The 16,880-nt window shown below is 36.4% G+C and overlaps 1 protein-coding gene and 1 long non-coding RNA gene across 7 annotated transcripts in view; one reads left to right on the top strand and one right to left on the bottom strand.

Moving 5' to 3' along the window:
• LOC140604173 (uncharacterized) overlaps positions 1-16,880 on the bottom strand; it is a 99,197-nt gene that overhangs the window by 41,824 nt on the left and 40,493 nt on the right. For all 5 annotated transcript variants that reach the window (XR_012007187.1, XR_012007188.1, XR_012007189.1 and 2 more), the window contains one exon: positions 15,014-15,122. This is a non-coding gene — a long non-coding RNA (uncharacterized lncRNA). The remainder of the gene's footprint in view (positions 1-15,013; positions 15,123-16,880) is intronic.
• LOC140604171 (sulfotransferase 1 family member D1-like) overlaps positions 16,323-16,880 on the top strand; it is a 36,285-nt gene continuing 35,727 nt past the window's right edge. For both annotated transcript variants that reach the window (XM_072775273.1, XM_072775274.1), the window contains exon 1: positions 16,323-16,476. The gene's annotated coding sequence lies outside the window, so the exon portion shown is untranslated. The remainder of the gene's footprint in view (positions 16,477-16,880) is intronic.

Genomic DNA, 16,880 nt, shown 5'->3' with positions numbered 1-16,880 from the left:
ACTTGACAAATACTATCTCAGCTCGTTGATCAAGGTTAAGATCTTCAGTAATAAGATGTAATTATAGACATGTCCTTGGTATATGATGAAAATGGCTCTTAACTTTGTTGATCTTTCCCCCTCCTCCAAACCTAAAACCATTGTATAACCACAGAAAAAAAACATCAGATAAAATCAGGTTGAAGTAAGGACAATACAAAAAATACCTGACCAGTTCTTTTCAATTTTATCAAGGCCATAAAAAACAGGGAAAATCTGAGAAACTGTCATAGTCAAGAGGAGTCTAAAGACATTACTCTTAAATATAATGTGGTACCCTAGATGTGATCCTGAGACAAGAAAAGGAATTAGACTAACATTTATAAAATTCTAATGAATATGGCCTTTAGGATATAATAATGTGTCAACTTTAATTCATTAGTATGCAACAAATGTACCATAGAAGTATAAGAGGTTAATAATAGGGGAAAATGGATGCTGAACATACAGAAACTCTTTGGAGTTCTTTCTTTCCTGTTACTTTTTTTTTTCTGTAAAATTCCAGATAGTAAATATTCCCAATTTAGCAGGATATATGGTTATGTTACAATTATTCAACTCTGTCTTTGTAGCTTAAAGGCAGCCATAAACAACAACACATAAATGAATGAGTGTGTCACCTTTGTTAAAATAAAATTTAATTACAAAAGCAAATGGAAATGTAGATTTGGCCTAAGGGTTATAGTTGCCAGCCTTTCCTCTAGATAATAACTTTTCTTTCTTCCATTTTTAGAAGTGAAGAGATATCTCCCATTTTTAGAAAGCCTAGGAATGCATCAAATGGTATATTTTATCTGGAACTTACTTGCTCTTTGTTGACTGTCTTTCAGAATATCTAGATAGCCACATTGCTAGAAGCAAGTGTCTTAGAGCTTATATTAAGTACATGAGTCTATTAAGACAAGTGTTGGGAGTTAAAACTTTTATCTTGACTTAATCTGTACCCATAATTAAACATCACATTTTTAAAAAAATTATAAGTATTAAAATTAGAATGAGTGCTACAGGGATTTTTGCTATTTCCTTTAACCACAAATGAAAGAAAAATAGCTCTTCCACCCTCAACAAGAAATATGCTCTTTCCTTAAAATCTGAATTTCTTTTACTATGGATGAACAGTCTTTGGTATCTGAGTAATGCCAACTCTCTACTTGTGCACTAGATTCAACTGTCATCTACTCTAGCAATTAACATTTCTCTTCTGTATCCTCACTATTTTCTCTTCTTGCTTGATCAATTCCCATCAACAAAAATGTTGGAATATCTTACAAATGAAAGCACAACAAATATTTGCATCTAATATTTTCCAGAGTGCTCACTTCGGCAGCACATATACTAATATTTTCCAGATATTTCTACATTTTTCTGTTCTTCTTTATGTTGGAAGCATTAAAGAATGATCTATAATCACTGTATCTAGTTTTTCATTTTACTCTCCTCCTACTCTTTTCCTACTGTATCTTTCTGAATGTTTCATTAAATCATTTTATTAAACATTTACAAATACAAAAGAATATACCTATTCATACAAACATATGCATTTGTCTAAATATATGGTATAAAGAATAAAAGCAAAAAGAACACCACTGTGCCACTATCAGCCTAAGAAATGGAGCACTAATCAATACCAGTGAAGACCCTCTGCATGTCTTCCCAGTCCCATTCCTTTATATCTCCTGTGCATATGTAATATAACCACTATGTTTTTGTTTTTTGTTTTTTTTTTAAGATTTAATTTTTTTAAGTACCTCTACACTCAGTGTAGGGGCTTAAACTTAAACCCTAAGATCAAGAGTTGGATGCCCTACCTACTGAGCCAGCCACGCACCCCACATAATCACTGTTTTGAATTTTGTATTTAATATTCCTTGGATTTCCTTTATAGCTTAACACGCTTGCATGTTAACCCATAGCCTTTTGCTGATTGGGAAATTTTAATTGCATATAAAGACTATCATATTCAGTGTGTTCTTTTGTGACGTGCCTTTATCATGGCTCAAGGTCATGTTATTAAGATTCTACTTATGTTGACATTTGAAGCTATAGAACATTTATTTGCACTATGTTTGTAGTACTATATTTACTCATTTTCATATTGATGGATATTTGAGTAGTAGAAAACTTCCTTTTATGCAATAATATTTTGAATATTTATGTATATATGTTCTTAAAAAATGTCTTGTTTTTCCACATACAAGTCAATTGACTGAGTTGTCAGTTCTGTAGATTTTCATTGTTTATTTTTTCTTTATTTAAAGATTTTATTTATTTATTCATGAGACACACAGAGAGAAAGAGACAGAGGCAGAGACACAGGCAGAGGGATAAACAGGCTCTATGCAGGGAGCCCAACACGGGACTCGATCAGGGGTGTCCAGGATCACACCCAGGGCCGAAGGCGGTGCTAAACCGCTGAGCCACCCGGGCTGCCCAATTTTCATTGTTCTTAATCCTGACTTATTTTCTCAGGATGCTAACATTTATTGTTGTCATATTTTTAATATTTGCTATCTTCAGGGAATAAAATTACATTTCACTGTGGTGGTTTTATTTCATATTTCCCTTATTAATTATGGCTATTCCAGAACACAGGAGTTCAAGTTCAAGGAGAAGTTCAAGGAGAAGGCTATACATATTGCTAGTGTCATGGCAAAGGGTAATTAGATGGCAGAAGCATGAGCTCTTAAAGCTTTGGTACAACAATGATATCTCTCATTTTTATCACATTTTATAGGCCTAAATTCAAAACCTGTGATAATATTTTCTTCCTCTAGAGAAAAATATTCATTTATTCCTGCCATATGCCTAAGGAAATGCCTAAAATCATTTGACTTCTAGGGATTGAGATGTTTCAAACATCTTTAAGTGGTTTATTTCCAATTTAGCCCTACTTCTTTTTTATAATAATTCATTGTAGCATAATTTCAAACTTAGAGAAATTAAAAGAGTGATATGAAATATCATACACCTGCTTCATGCATGTTTTTCAATTATTAGCATTTCACCACATGCATTCTCTCTCCTACTCTCTCTGTGTGTATACACACCCACCCTCACTCATTTGTTCACACACACACACACACACACACACACATATGTTCAGTCATTCACTATCACTATTCTTTTCCTGAACTGAGATCAAGCTTTATATAATCACCCTCAAATATACCAGCATGTAATTCCCCCAAATAGGGGCATCTTTCTACATAACCATAGCTACCCAAATCAGGAAATCAACACTGATGTAATGCCATCATGCAATTCTTATATCATATTCATATCCATCCAAACTGTTCCATCCATTTTCTTTCTGCTCTAGGATCCAATCCAAAATGGTGTGCTCCATTTAATTGTTATATTTTTATTGTTTCGTTAAAACCTCAGCCGTTACTCTGCATTTTCTGTGTCTCACAACTTTTGTCATTTTAGAATGTAGGGTTTTAATTTTGTTGAATATCTCTCAACCTTGTGCATCTCAACACTCAGGAGATACATTCCAGGCAGGAGTAGAACAGAAAAGATATTGTGACTTTCTCCACATCGTATCAGGGGGTATGCAATACTGGCCTGTTCCATCACTGATGTTGCCAAACTTGATCATTTGGTTAAATTGGTGCCTGACCCATTTCTCTAGCACAATGCCACCTTTTCTATCTTTAAAATTTTATTGATGGTTTCTATTTCTGTCATTCTTAATTTATTACAAGGCATTATAAGAAACAACTTTTCCTTTCTCCTCATTTATTCATTCATATCAACAAGTTCATGACTCCCTATTTAGTTCAAAGCTATAATATAGCATATCATGATTTATTTTGATACCCTATCCCAGATCTATCCAGTGGGAGTCCCTTCAAGCTGGCTTTGTGTTTTTTTTATATTTCCCATTATCCTTTGAGAATTCCTTTATTTTATGGCTTTTATGTATTTTCCTTCACTCAACTCTGAAATCAGCTGTTTATTCAAGAAATTTGAGTTCCTTTTAATGGAGGATAAAATTTAGAAATTAAGACCTGGGTGATTTTTGTGCTCCTTGTTACTAAGTTGCTGTTGCTTCTAGGCCATCTTAGTGCAGAGCTACCTGACACTGTTTCTCAATATTTCAATCTCTCTCTTTCTTCATATATATATTGATTATATCAATATTTACAATATCAATCCAAAACCCCAAAGATATTGTCTAGCCCTCTTATTTTCTAAAATTGTAAATTTGTTTCCACTATCTTTAATGTATTTATTTGTTTCCTCAATTCCCCGAACCCCATGATCATGCTGGCCACCTTCCCTATCCTCCTACTTGACTCCTGGCCTCACTGCCACTTTCTCATTCTACAGCACACTGTTGTCTGCAGGACCCCAGTACCTTCTTAGCCCTTAGCAATGCTACCACTTTCAAGAGGGAGGGGAGGGGGGAGGAGATGAATTTACACTTACTTTTGTGGCCTAAGGTTTTCAGGATTCATTTAAAAACATAGGGTTATACAAAACTTCCTCCTCAATCCCATCTTTTTCTGGGATCTGGAATCCAACTTTTATATTCCTAAGCCCACAAGGCTCTCAAAAGCTCTGTTCGATTTCTCAGTCATCTTTCAGAAAATCAGAAAAAAGGCCTGTGGGAATAGCAGGGTTCAATTTTGTAGATTTTATTTCTTTTCTATTTTAGCCCAGGATTTTAAAATTTTATCATTAATTCACCAAAGTAAAAACTCAAAAGAAGCAGAAAAAAATAATAAAAATTAAAATCACACAACATGAAATAACCTGAATAGTCCTTAACCAGTTCAAAAAATGAATTTTTAATTAAGAGACTCTTGAAAAGAAAATGCCTATTTTCAGATGGCGTCAGTGCAGTATTTTGCACTGACATTTAAAGAAAAGTTAAGATCAATTTTAAAGAAAAGTTACATTTAAAGAAAACATTTAAAGAAAAGTTAAGATCAATTTTACATAAGCTTTTCCAAAATATAAAAGAGAGAATACTTTCCAACTCATATTATAAACCCAGCATAACCATGGTACAAAAAACAAAGACAGTACAAAGAAAGAAAAGTATAGACCACTATCTCTCATGAACTTACAAAATTTCTTTTTTTTTTTTTTAAAGTTTCAGTTTATTTTATTTATGATAGTCACACACAGAGAGAGAGAGAGAGAGAGGCAGAGACACAGGCAGAGGGAGAAGCAGGCTCCATGCACCGGGAGCCCGACGTGGGATTCGATCCCGGGTCTCCAGGATCGTGCCCTGGGCCAAAGGCAGGGACCAAACCGCTGCGCCACCCAGGGATCCCTATTTCTTAACAAAAATATTAGCAAACTGATTCTAATAATATAAAAAGTATTACACACTATGTCGAACTGGAATTTTAGTCACATACGTAAGGTTGTTTCAGTATAGCCCGCTATATTAATAAACTAGAGAAGAATTATCATAATGTCATATCAATTGATGCAGGAAAAGCATTTGATAAAATTCAATGTTTGGTGATAAAACCTCAGCAATTTGGGAAAGAGGAGAACTACATCTACTTGATCCACAATTTCTAAGAAAAAATAATCTATGGTTAACATCATACCTAATTGTTGAAGACAATTTCATCTTAAAACTAGGAACAAGGCAAGAATGGCTGTTTTGATCATTTAAGTCATTAAACTTAATAGAAGTTTTGGACACTGCAATAAGGCAAGAAAAAAAAAGAAATAAAAATTATACAAATTGTAAAAAAGGAAATAAGTCTGCCATGTTGATAAATGGTGTTGGAAAAACCACACAGCAACATGCAAAAGGATGAAACTGGACCACTATCTTACACCATACTAAAAAATTAACTTAAAGTGTATTAAAGACTTGAACATAAGATCTGAGATCATAAAACTCCCAGAAGAAAATGTAGGCAGTAAGCTCCATGACATCAGTTTTGGTGATGATTTTATAGATCTAACTTTAAAGAAAATAAAAATATATATTCCAAAAGATATCTACAACCTCATGTTCATTGCAGCATTATTCTTAATAAGCAAGCTGTGGAAACAGTGGATGTATGAATGGATAAAGAAAATGAGTGGATATATATATATATATATATATATACGCACACACACACATATAGTGTGTGTAGTATTTATATATATACATACATACATTATACATATATATATGTAGTATTATTTATCCATAAAACATGAAGTTTTGCCATTTGGGGCAACATGGATGAAGTTTGAGGGCATTATGCTTAAGTGAAACAATTCAGACAAAGAAAGATAAACACCCTATGATCTCATTTATTTGTGAAACCTAAAAAAAAAAAAAAGAACCTAACCACACAAAAAACCCATAAGGTCATAGATCAGAGAACAGATTTGTGGTAACCAGAGGCAGAGCTGGGGATGAACAAAATGAGTGAAGATGGTCAAAAGGTACAAACTTCTAGTTATAGTTATGGGATGTAATGTACAGCATGATGACTATAGTTAATAATACTGTATTGTATATTTGAAAGTTGCTAAGAGAGTACATTTTAAAAATTCTCATCATGAGAAAAAATTTATTCCTATGTATGGTGACAGATGTTAAGTAGACTTATAGTAGTGATTTTTGCAATAATACAAATATCAAATTATTATGTTGTATACCTAAAATCAATATAATGTAATATGTCAATTTTACTTCAACTAAATAAATTATCTTTTTAACATCTGAAAATAAAAACAAATTACAGATAAAGTTGCCATGTTATAAGTATACATATCTCTGTAGATAGACCCTAATGGCAAAGAAATGAAGTCATCTGTCATTGACTAGAATGGAACTGAGGCTTCTTGCCAACAACCAAGTCAAGCATCTTAGAATTGAATTCTCCAATACAAATCAAGCCTTAAAATTATTGGAGCACCAACCAACAATTTGACTATAAACTTGTGAGAACCCTAAGAGAGAACCATCCTGCTAATCATTTCCAGGTTTCTAACTTTCCGAAACTGTGTAAGATAATAAATATTTGTTGTTTTAAGCCACTGTATTTTGGGGTAATTTGTTACACTACAATATGTAACTAATCCAATGTGGAATAGGATATTGCAAATACTAAGTGTATCTCTCCAGAGAATACTAATCACAAAGAAAGAGAAATGTTAAAATTAAGATATAAAAAGCCGTCAGACTGTAGCTTGACCAAACAATCAAGGACAATATTTACTTTGTCTCTCTCTAACCCAAACCAAGTTAAACTCCATAAAGGCAGAGAGTTTGTTTTATTCATTGATCAAAGCAAAGAGTATGGGAAGGAGACTTATTCACTACGGTACTAACGAGTATTTGATGAATGAATGTCTACTCAGGTACATATGCATATCTATTATTAGCGAGAATTTAAAAAAATAAATTCCTTACTTATTTACCAGTGAAAATGTTATTTTTTTCATTTATGTCAATTTTTGAAACCATTGGACATAATTTTAACTGAATTATGTAGTACTTTTGTTCAAATCTCTAAATATCAAAGCCAAATTTGTCTATAAAAGGCCATATTTATTTCTTTTTCTTTTTTATTCTAGTTTTTATTTAAATTCCAATTCATTGACATACAGTGTAATGTTAGTTACAGGTATAGAATTTAGGGATTCATCACTTATATCAATAAATGCCCAGTGCTCATAACAAGTGCCCTTCTCTATATGTATTACCCATTTAACCCATCTCCCCATCCACTTTCCCTCCAATAACCCTCACTTTGTTCTCTATAGTTGAGTCTGTTTCTGATTAGTCCCTCTTACACCTCACCCCATGTTCATTTGTTTTGTTTCTTAAATTCTACATATGAATGAAATCCTATGGTATTTGTCCTTCTCTGACTGGTCTATTTTGCTTACGATAATACTCACTAGCTCCATCCACATCATTGCAAATGACAAGATTTCATTCTTATTCTTTTCAGTGACTAATATATATATATTATATACATATATATTATATACACACATAAACACATTATATTAACATATATTAATTATATATAATATACATGATTATATATTATATAATTAATAATATAATAAAAGTAATATATATGTGTGTGTATATATATATATATATATATATATATATATATATATAACTTCTTTTTATCCATTTGAGTCTTTTGATAATTTGGCTATTGTTGGTATTGCTGCTATAAACTTTAGGATGCATGTATCCCTTCAAATCAATATTTTTTTATCCTTTGGATAAATACCTAGTAGTGCAATTGCTGGATCATAGGGTAGCTCTGTTTTTAACTTTCTGAGGAATCTCCCATCTTTCTTTCCAGAGTGGCTACACCAATTTGCATTCCTACCAACAGTGTGAGAAGATTCTCCTTTCTCTGCTTCCTCACAACCCCCTGTCATTGCCTATGTTGTTAATTTTGGCCATTCTGACTGGTGTGAGGTGATATCTTATTGTAGTTTTGGTTTATATTTCCCAGATGATAAGTAATGTGTTTTTTTTTGGGGGGGGGGGGACTGGCAGCAGCTTTATTTGGGAAAAGACACTTGAATTGGCTTTCAGTTGGGGGCATGGACAAGAAGGGGTACCCAGAGCAGTAGACTCCCTCTAAGGGTAGGCTGAGGACTGGGACTGAGCCTTAGGTGGGTCTCTGGTAGGCAAGGCTCCCCTGCATAGCGCCTTCCCCCAAAGACTTTATGGGGGCCACAAGAGCAAGGAGGCTGGGAGGGCCCACGGTGGCTGTTCACTTGGGCAGGAGTCAGATGACTCATACACCAGCTTCCCATCTGAGTCTTGATCTTTTTCACAACCACAGCCTTGCAGGAGCTGTTGCAGCTGAAGGCACCGCCAGGGCCAAAGCTGGACTGGAAGGAGATCTGGCCATAGTTGAGGCCAGGGCTTGTGAGGCCCCCATAGGAAGTTCAGGCCACCAGAGTAGCTGCTGGTGGTCAACGTCTGGATACTCATGTTCTGCATCCCAGACTCCAGCCGGCTCTCCTCGCCCTCCAGCAGCTTGCGGTGGGTGCGATCTCGATGTCCAGGGCCAGCTTGACATTCATGAGCTCCTGCTACTCGCAGCTGCCGGGCCATGTCCTGCTTGGCTTGCTGCAGGGCGGCCTCCAGCTCGGCCAGCTTGGCATTGGCATCCTTGATGGCCAGCTCCCCGCGCTGCTCGGCATCCGTGACGGCAGCCTCCAGGGCAGCCCTCTGGTTTTTGAGGGTTTGGATCTCAGCCGGAGCTGATGCTTGGGTTCGTCTCGGAAATCTCTGCGTGTGGCAGAGGTCATCCCCATGCTTCCCAGCCAATGTCTGCAGCTCCTCGTACTTGATCTGGTGCATGGTCTCGGCCTCCGCCCGGCTGCGGCTGGCCATGTCCTCGTACTGGGCCTTGACCTCGGCGGTGATGCCGTCCAGGTCCAGGGAGCAGCCGTTGTCCATGGGCAGCACCGCAGGCGGGTCCCAGATCTGGGACTGCAGCTCATGGATCTCCTCTTAGAGGTTGATCTTGTGGGTCAGCCCTTCCAGGCGGGACTCCAGTTCCATCTTGTTCATGTAAGCTTCATCCACATCCTCCTTGATGAGAACAAATTCATCCTCCCTGTCTGCACGCAGTTTGATCTCATCCTGTATTTATTCTTGAAGTCCTCCACGAGCGCCTGCGTGTTGCCAAGCTCCACTTCCAGCTTCAGCTTCTCCTGCCCCAGGGTGTCCAGCTGCCTCCGGAGGTTGTTGATGGAGCTCCCAAACATGTTGTCTGTGTTGTTCCGACTGGTTTTCTGCTGCAGCAGGAGGCCCCACTTGGTCTCCAGGATTTTGTTCTACTGCTCCAGGTGTCTGACCTTGTCGATGAAGGAGGCAAACTGGATGTTGAGGCTCTTGATCTGCTCCCTCCTGGGTGCGCACCGCCTGGATGTTGGGGTCCCCCTCCAGCTTAAGGGGGCTCAGCAGGCTCTAATTCACTGAGACAGCCGTGATGCCCCCCATGCTCCGGGCCCGTCGTAGCCCCCGACCACACTCATGCTGCTGTTCAGGCCACCCCGGAAGCTGCGGCTGCTGCTGCCCACCCAGGAGAAGGCGGAGGAGCTGATGCGGGAGCCAGGCCCTGTCATGCAGGAGCGGCTGCTGAAGACCTGGGGAGCGGAGGTGGACACCTTGTAGGACTCCTGAGTCACCCTGATGGCATGGTGGAGGCTGCTGCTGAGGCTGGTGTGGAGGCAAGGAGGCTGAACCTGACAGAAGTTCCAGAAGGAGTGCGAAGAGCTGCTTCTAGGTGGGGATGATGAGTAATGTTGAGCATATTTTTATTTATCTGTTAGCCATCTGTATGCCTTCTTTGAAAAGATGTCTATTCCTGTCTTCTGCCCATCTTTTAACTAGATTATTTGCTTCTTTTGGATGTTTGGTTTTTTAAGTTCCTTATATATTTTGGATACTAACCCTTTATCAGATGTGTCATTTGCAAATATCATCTCCCATTCTGTAGTTTGCTTTTTAGTTTTGTTGATTGTTTCCTGCGCTGTGCATAAAATTGTACCGTAATAGTTCATTTTTGCTTTTATTTCCCTTGCCTCAGGAGACATATTTAGTAAGAAGTTGCTATGACCAATATCAAAGAAGTTATTGCCTGTGTTCTCTATGATTTTGATGATCTCCTGTCTCACTTTTAGGTCTTTGATACATCTTGAATTTATTTTTGTTGTCCAGTTTCATTCTTTTACACGTTGCTGTCCAATTTTTCCAACACCACTAATTTAAGAGACTGTCTTTTTTCCATTGGATATTATTTCCTGCTTTGTTGAAGATTAGTTGGACTTATAACTGTGGTTCATTTCTGGGTTTTCTATTCTGTTCCATTGATCTATAAGTCTATTTTTGTGCCACTACTATACTGTCTTGATGACTACAGCTTTGTAATATAACGTGAAGTCTGAAACTGTGATGCCTCCTATCTTTGCTTTTCTTTCACAAGATTAATTTTGTTATCTGGAGTCTTTTGTGGTTCCATACAAATGTTAGGATTTTTTGTTCTAGCTCTGTGAAAAAATATTGATGGTATTTTGATAACGGTTGCATTATATGTGTAGACTGCTTTGGATAGCATAGACATTTTAACAATACTTGTTGTTTTGATCCATGAGCATGGAATGTTTTTCCACTTTTTTTGTGTCATCTTTGATTGCTTTCATTAGTGCGTTATAGTTTTCAGAGTACAGATCTTTTGCCTTTTTAGACTTATTCCTAGGTATCTTATGGTTTTTGGTATAATTGTAAATGGGATTGACTCCTTGATTTCTCTTTCCTCACTTCATTATTGGTATATAGAAATGAAACAGATTTCTGTACATTGATTTTGTATCCTGCAGCTTTACTGAACTCATGTATGAGTTCTCGTAATTTTTTTAGTGGAGTCTTTGGGTTTTCTATATAGCGTATCATGTCATCTGCAAATAGTGAAAAGTTTGACTTCTTCCTTGCTGATTCAATGCATTTGATTTCTTTTTGTTATCTGATTGCTAACTACTGTGGCTAGGACTTCCAGTACTGTGTCAAACATCAGTGGTGAGGAACACCTGGATAGCTCAGTAGTTGAGCATCTGCCTTTGCTCAGGACATGATCCCTGTCTGGGGATCAAGTCTTACATCGGCCTCTCTGTGAGGAGCCTACTTCTCCCTCTGCCTATGGCTCTGCCTCTCTTTGTGTCTCTCATGAATAAATAAATAATTTTTTTTAAAAAATTTAAAAAATAAACACCAGTGGTGAGTGTAGACATCCCTGTCTTGTTCCTGACAGTAGAGGAAAAACTCTCAGTTATTCTTCATTGAGGATGATATCAACTGTGGGTCTTTCATATGTAACCTTGATAATGTTGAGGTATGTTTCCTCTATCGCTACTTTGTTGAGGGTTTTTATTAAGAATGCTGTTGTACTTTGTCAAATGCTTTTTCTGCATCTATTGAGAAGATCATATGGCTCTTGTCCTTTCTTTTATTAATGTGATGTATCACACTGATTTGCAAATATTGAACCACACTTGTAGCCCAGGAATAAATCCTACTTGACTGTGGTGAATAATTCTTTTAATGAACTTTGGGATTCAACTGGCTAGAATTTTTGCAGCCATGTTCATCAGGGATATTGGCCTATAGTTATTTTTTTAGTGAATTCTCTGTCTGGTTTTGGAATCTGGGTAATGTTGGCCTCATAGAATAAGTTTGGAAGTTTTCCTTCCATTTCTATTTTTTGGAGTTGTTTGAAAAGGGTATTTAATTCTTTAAACATTTGGTAGAATTTACCTGTGAAGCCATCTGGCTCTGGACTTTTGTTTCTTGGGAGATTTTTGATTACCAATTTAATTTCTTAGCTGGTTGTGGGTCTTTTCAAGTTTTCTATTTCTTCCTATTTCAGTTTTGGTAGTTTATATGTTTCTAGGAATTTATCCATTTCTTCCAGATGGTCAAATTTGTCGGCATATAGTTTTTCATATATTCTTGTATAATTGTTTGTCGTTTCATGTTTTTGGTTGTTATTTTTCCCCTCTCATTTGTGATTTTATTTATTTGGGTCCTTTTTTTTATCTTTTTGACAAGTCTGGCTAGGAGTTTATCAATTTTATTTTATTTTATTTATTTTTTTGTTTTTTAAATTTATTTATTTATGATAGTCACAGAGAGAGAGAGAGGCAGAGACACAGGCAGAGGGAGAAGCAGACTCCATGCACCGGGAGCCCGACGTGGGATTCGATCCCGGGTCTCCAGGATCGCGCCCTGGGCCAAAGGCAGGCGCCAAACCGCTGCGCCACCCAGGGATCCCGAGTTTATCAATTTTATTTATTTATTTTTATTTTTTGTGAAGAACCATCTCCTAGTTTCTTTGATCTGTTCTACTTTTTTTTTAGTTTCTAGATCATTTATTTCTGCTCTAATTTTCATTATTTCTCTTCTGTTGGCTTTGGTTTTGTTTATGTTCCTTTTCTAGCTCCTTTAGGTATAAGGGAAGGTTGTGTATTTGAGATTTTTCTTTCTTCTTGAGGAAAGTTTGCATTGCTATGTACTTCCCTCCTATGAACCCTTTGGCTGCATCTCAAAGATTTTGGATTAGCATGTTTTCATTTTCATTTGCTTCCATGTATTTTTTTTTATTATTATTTCTTAATTTCCTGGTTGAGCCATTCATTCTTTAGTAGGATGTTCCTTAACCTCCATGTACTTGTGATCTTTCCAATATTTTTCTTGTGGTTGACTTCAAGTTTCATAGCATTGTGGTCAGAAAGGATGCACGGTATGACCTTAATCTTGTTGTGCTTATTGAGGCCTGATTTGTGACCCAATTTGCGATCTATTCTAGAGAATGTCCCATGTGCACTTGAAAAGAATGTGTATTCTGCTGCTTTAGGATGAAATGTTCTGAATATATCTGGTAAGTACATCTAGTCCAGTGTGTTATTCAAGCTATTGTTTCCTTGTTGATTTTCTGCTTAGATAATCGGTCTGTTGCAGGAGTGTGGTGTTAAAGTCCCCTACTATTATTATCAATGAGTTTCTTTTTGTTTGTTAATTGCTTTATATATTTGGGTGCTCCCAAGATGGGGGCATAAATATTTACAATCATTAGATCTTGTTTTCTATGAAAAGAGACTGTATTAGTCTGCTTTACTAGAGAAATGAAACAATCTCAAATTTCTTATTAACTACAACAAAGGGTTATTCCTTGTTCATGGTGCTTTTACTCTGCCATGGTTCCAGACTTTAGACAGGCTGAAATCTGATACATGTGTTTTTCATTTTAGGTTTCAGGCTGAAGGAGCAGCCCTTTTATGAACATGTTCATTCTCAAGGTAGACAAAAAATGAGAGATCCATAGTAAAATGCAATGTTTCTCAAAGTGTCTTTGGCATGTTCTGACTTCTATTCACATTTAATTGGTCAAAAAAATCATGACCTAAATCCAAAGTCATTCATTGGGCAGGAAAGTATTCTCCTTCCATAGGCAAAGTAGAAGACAGTAAATATTTGCACACATTAATATATCAACTCTCATGGTTTTCTCTCACATTTTTTTACAGCCTTTTATTATCAAAATTGATGACATTGATTTGATATCCTACAGGAAGAATTTTACTATCAAGAGTTCAAGCATTCCCCAGTTTTGCTCTTAACCCTTGCCAATACCTAAAACTCAGTCAGTTATTTATTTTCTTCTGGTGAAAATGCTGAAGTCATCACATAAGGCTCACACAAAGGCCTGTGAAATTCCCCGTATCATACCTTACCATAGCATACCTTGCTCCATACCTTAAAGATTATTCAGAGTACATACTACATACATACTAACATGATTATAAGAAACCAGAGATTTAAGCTTGAGATATCTTGCCCTAAGGTTCAGTCTTGTCCAAAGATTTATGTGAGTACTATGTGATGAATTGTTTAAAGAGGGTAGGGTTGATGAAATCCACTGTTGTGTTACCACCATCCCTCAAACACTTATAGTCTCATGCAATGTATAATTTATCTTTAAAGAATATCTTTCCACTTATTACAATAATGATTTATGTCTGTGCATTTTTAAAAATATTTTATTTATTATTCATGAGATTCAGAGAGAGAGAGAGAGAGAGAGAGAGAGAGATAGGCAGAGACACAGGCAGATGGAAAAGCAGGCTCCATGCAAGGAGCCTGATGCAGGACTCAATCCCAGGACTCCAGGATCACACCTGGGCCAAAGGCAGGCACTAAACGGCTGAGCCACCAAGGGATCCCTCTGTGCATGTTTTGTGTATAGTCACACATGTTCCACATTCACAATGTTCTGCAAATTTGTAAAATTTATTCCTAAATAATATTTATTTATGAAATGTATTCCTACAAGAGAAGAATACTTAAAATATTGTTTCAGCGATCTAATTGAAATGCTTTTTTAGACAAATAACAATTAATTAGAGTTTGGGAAAGTAGACCCTCTGAAAAGTGGGGCAAGTTTACTATGCTGGATACCTTTAGTTTACCCCTCCAGATTCCATCCTGTTTTCTGCCCTGCAAGGCTAATGTGTATGGATTACATCAACAGGATGCTAGGCTCTCCAGTTTCTATTTGGCAGGAGATCTGAAGGAGAGAGGAGAATAGTGTTAAGTTGATTATTTCCCTGGGTCTTTCTCATGAGGTCAAATTAAGTGGGCTATATTCTTCTATCAAGCTAACTTGAAGGGCCTCTCATCACTTAATTATCTTTTCATTAATGACACATTTTCCTCAGCAGCATCTAGTGACCCTAAATCCTGAATCCTGGAATTGCAATTATTCTAGAACATAAATCTCCAATATCCTTCAAGGAACATAACTGGAGGCATGATAAAATCCTGAGGATCATTTTCTAGGTGCAAAGCCTGAAGGGGAGGCACACTAGAAATATTTCCCCCTTTTTTCAGATTAATCTGTAAAAAGTATCCAATTGTCTCCAGGTATTTTGCCTTTCTGAAATTCCATAGCAGTGTGACATTCAGGCTGTTTCTTAGTTTCTTCCCTAAGCAGACTACAAGATAAAATCTTAACAAAGCTTTTTCCGCTAGTGTCAAAGGCACTCTTTGAGATGTTCACAGAGGATGATAATATATCTTTATACTTAATCACATCTTTATATTTTGTCGAATGACAGGGTTCAACTTCAAATTCCATTTTTGTACAGATTGATAAACTCATAGATTTAAATAACTTTGACTTTTGTTAGCAGCATAATTTCAAGACCTAGAGACAAAAAGGAACCATGTCATAGGTAATATTTTGATCAAATGCAAAATGACAAGAGTTTCAAACTATTTTTTCCTATTTTGAAACAGAGCTTTCACCACAATCACCACTATTACTAGGTGGCTAAAAAAAGTAATATATAGATCTGCCTCTGGATATTACAGGCATCATTTAAAGAACAGAATATATTACAATTTTCTTGGCCTCACAGCCTTCTCCCTTTGCTCCTATACAGGGACCATGTTCTTGCTGGTCTAACTTGCCCATGCAGTTCTAGAGGTACAGATAAATCACCTTTAAGTGAGGGTTTCTAATAAGAGCACTTGAGTCATGAAACAGCATCTGTGTTTTGTGTGGATTTTACAGTTGAAATGAGAAGCAAAAGTAAAAGTAAAGGGCTTCCTTTACTATATATAATTATTGAATGGCAGTTAATTCCAGAGGCCAGGCTTAGATATCCAAGGGCTCTTTGTTTCTATCTACCACCACAAGTAGCAACAAAAAGCCTCCCTTAAGCATTTACTATTTAAACCAATCGCAGTCTTTGTAAAGTTAATCATTAACCTCATACAGCTCTACAGACTTCTTTTGCCCTCTTAATGCTTAAACCAGATTATTTTGGCTGACTGAACAATATAGAGAGGGAAATTTCCAGTAACCAATTCCTGTAGAAACAAAATCTGGACCTCTAGTTCTTCAAGACAGGCATCTGGTAAGTAATTCATCAACTTTAAAGTGCCCATATTTTGTATAAAACTAAATTTAACAACTGAAAAATTAGGAAATGAGAAATGGAAAATTCTAGTGTGGATGTTTTGTTATAAAAACAGAAATATTCAGAAATTCTTAGGTCCAGATTTTCTATCATAAATTCACAGGATTATTTTTCATATTTAAGATTGTGTGAGGTAGTCTGCTAATTTTAGCTTCATAAAGCTAAAAATATTTTTAAAGGCTATTAGTCTTCCATCTTCTCAGTATTTCTGTTTAGTTCAAAGAAATATTCTTGTATGGTTCACGGCTAGGTTAAATTATTTAAAAATCTTTATGTAACAATATGAAGATCAGATCTATATACAATCAGATACAAGTCAGCTTTGGTTTACTTCTTGAGAT

This window comes from Canis lupus, chromosome 14 (assembly GCF_048164855.1).
Source record: "Canis lupus baileyi chromosome 14, mCanLup2.hap1, whole genome shotgun sequence".
Taxonomy (NCBI): Eukaryota; Metazoa; Chordata; class Mammalia; order Carnivora; family Canidae; genus Canis; species Canis lupus.
The sequence above is the reverse complement of the archived record's forward strand: the minus strand, read 5'-3'. Positions and strand labels throughout refer to the sequence as shown.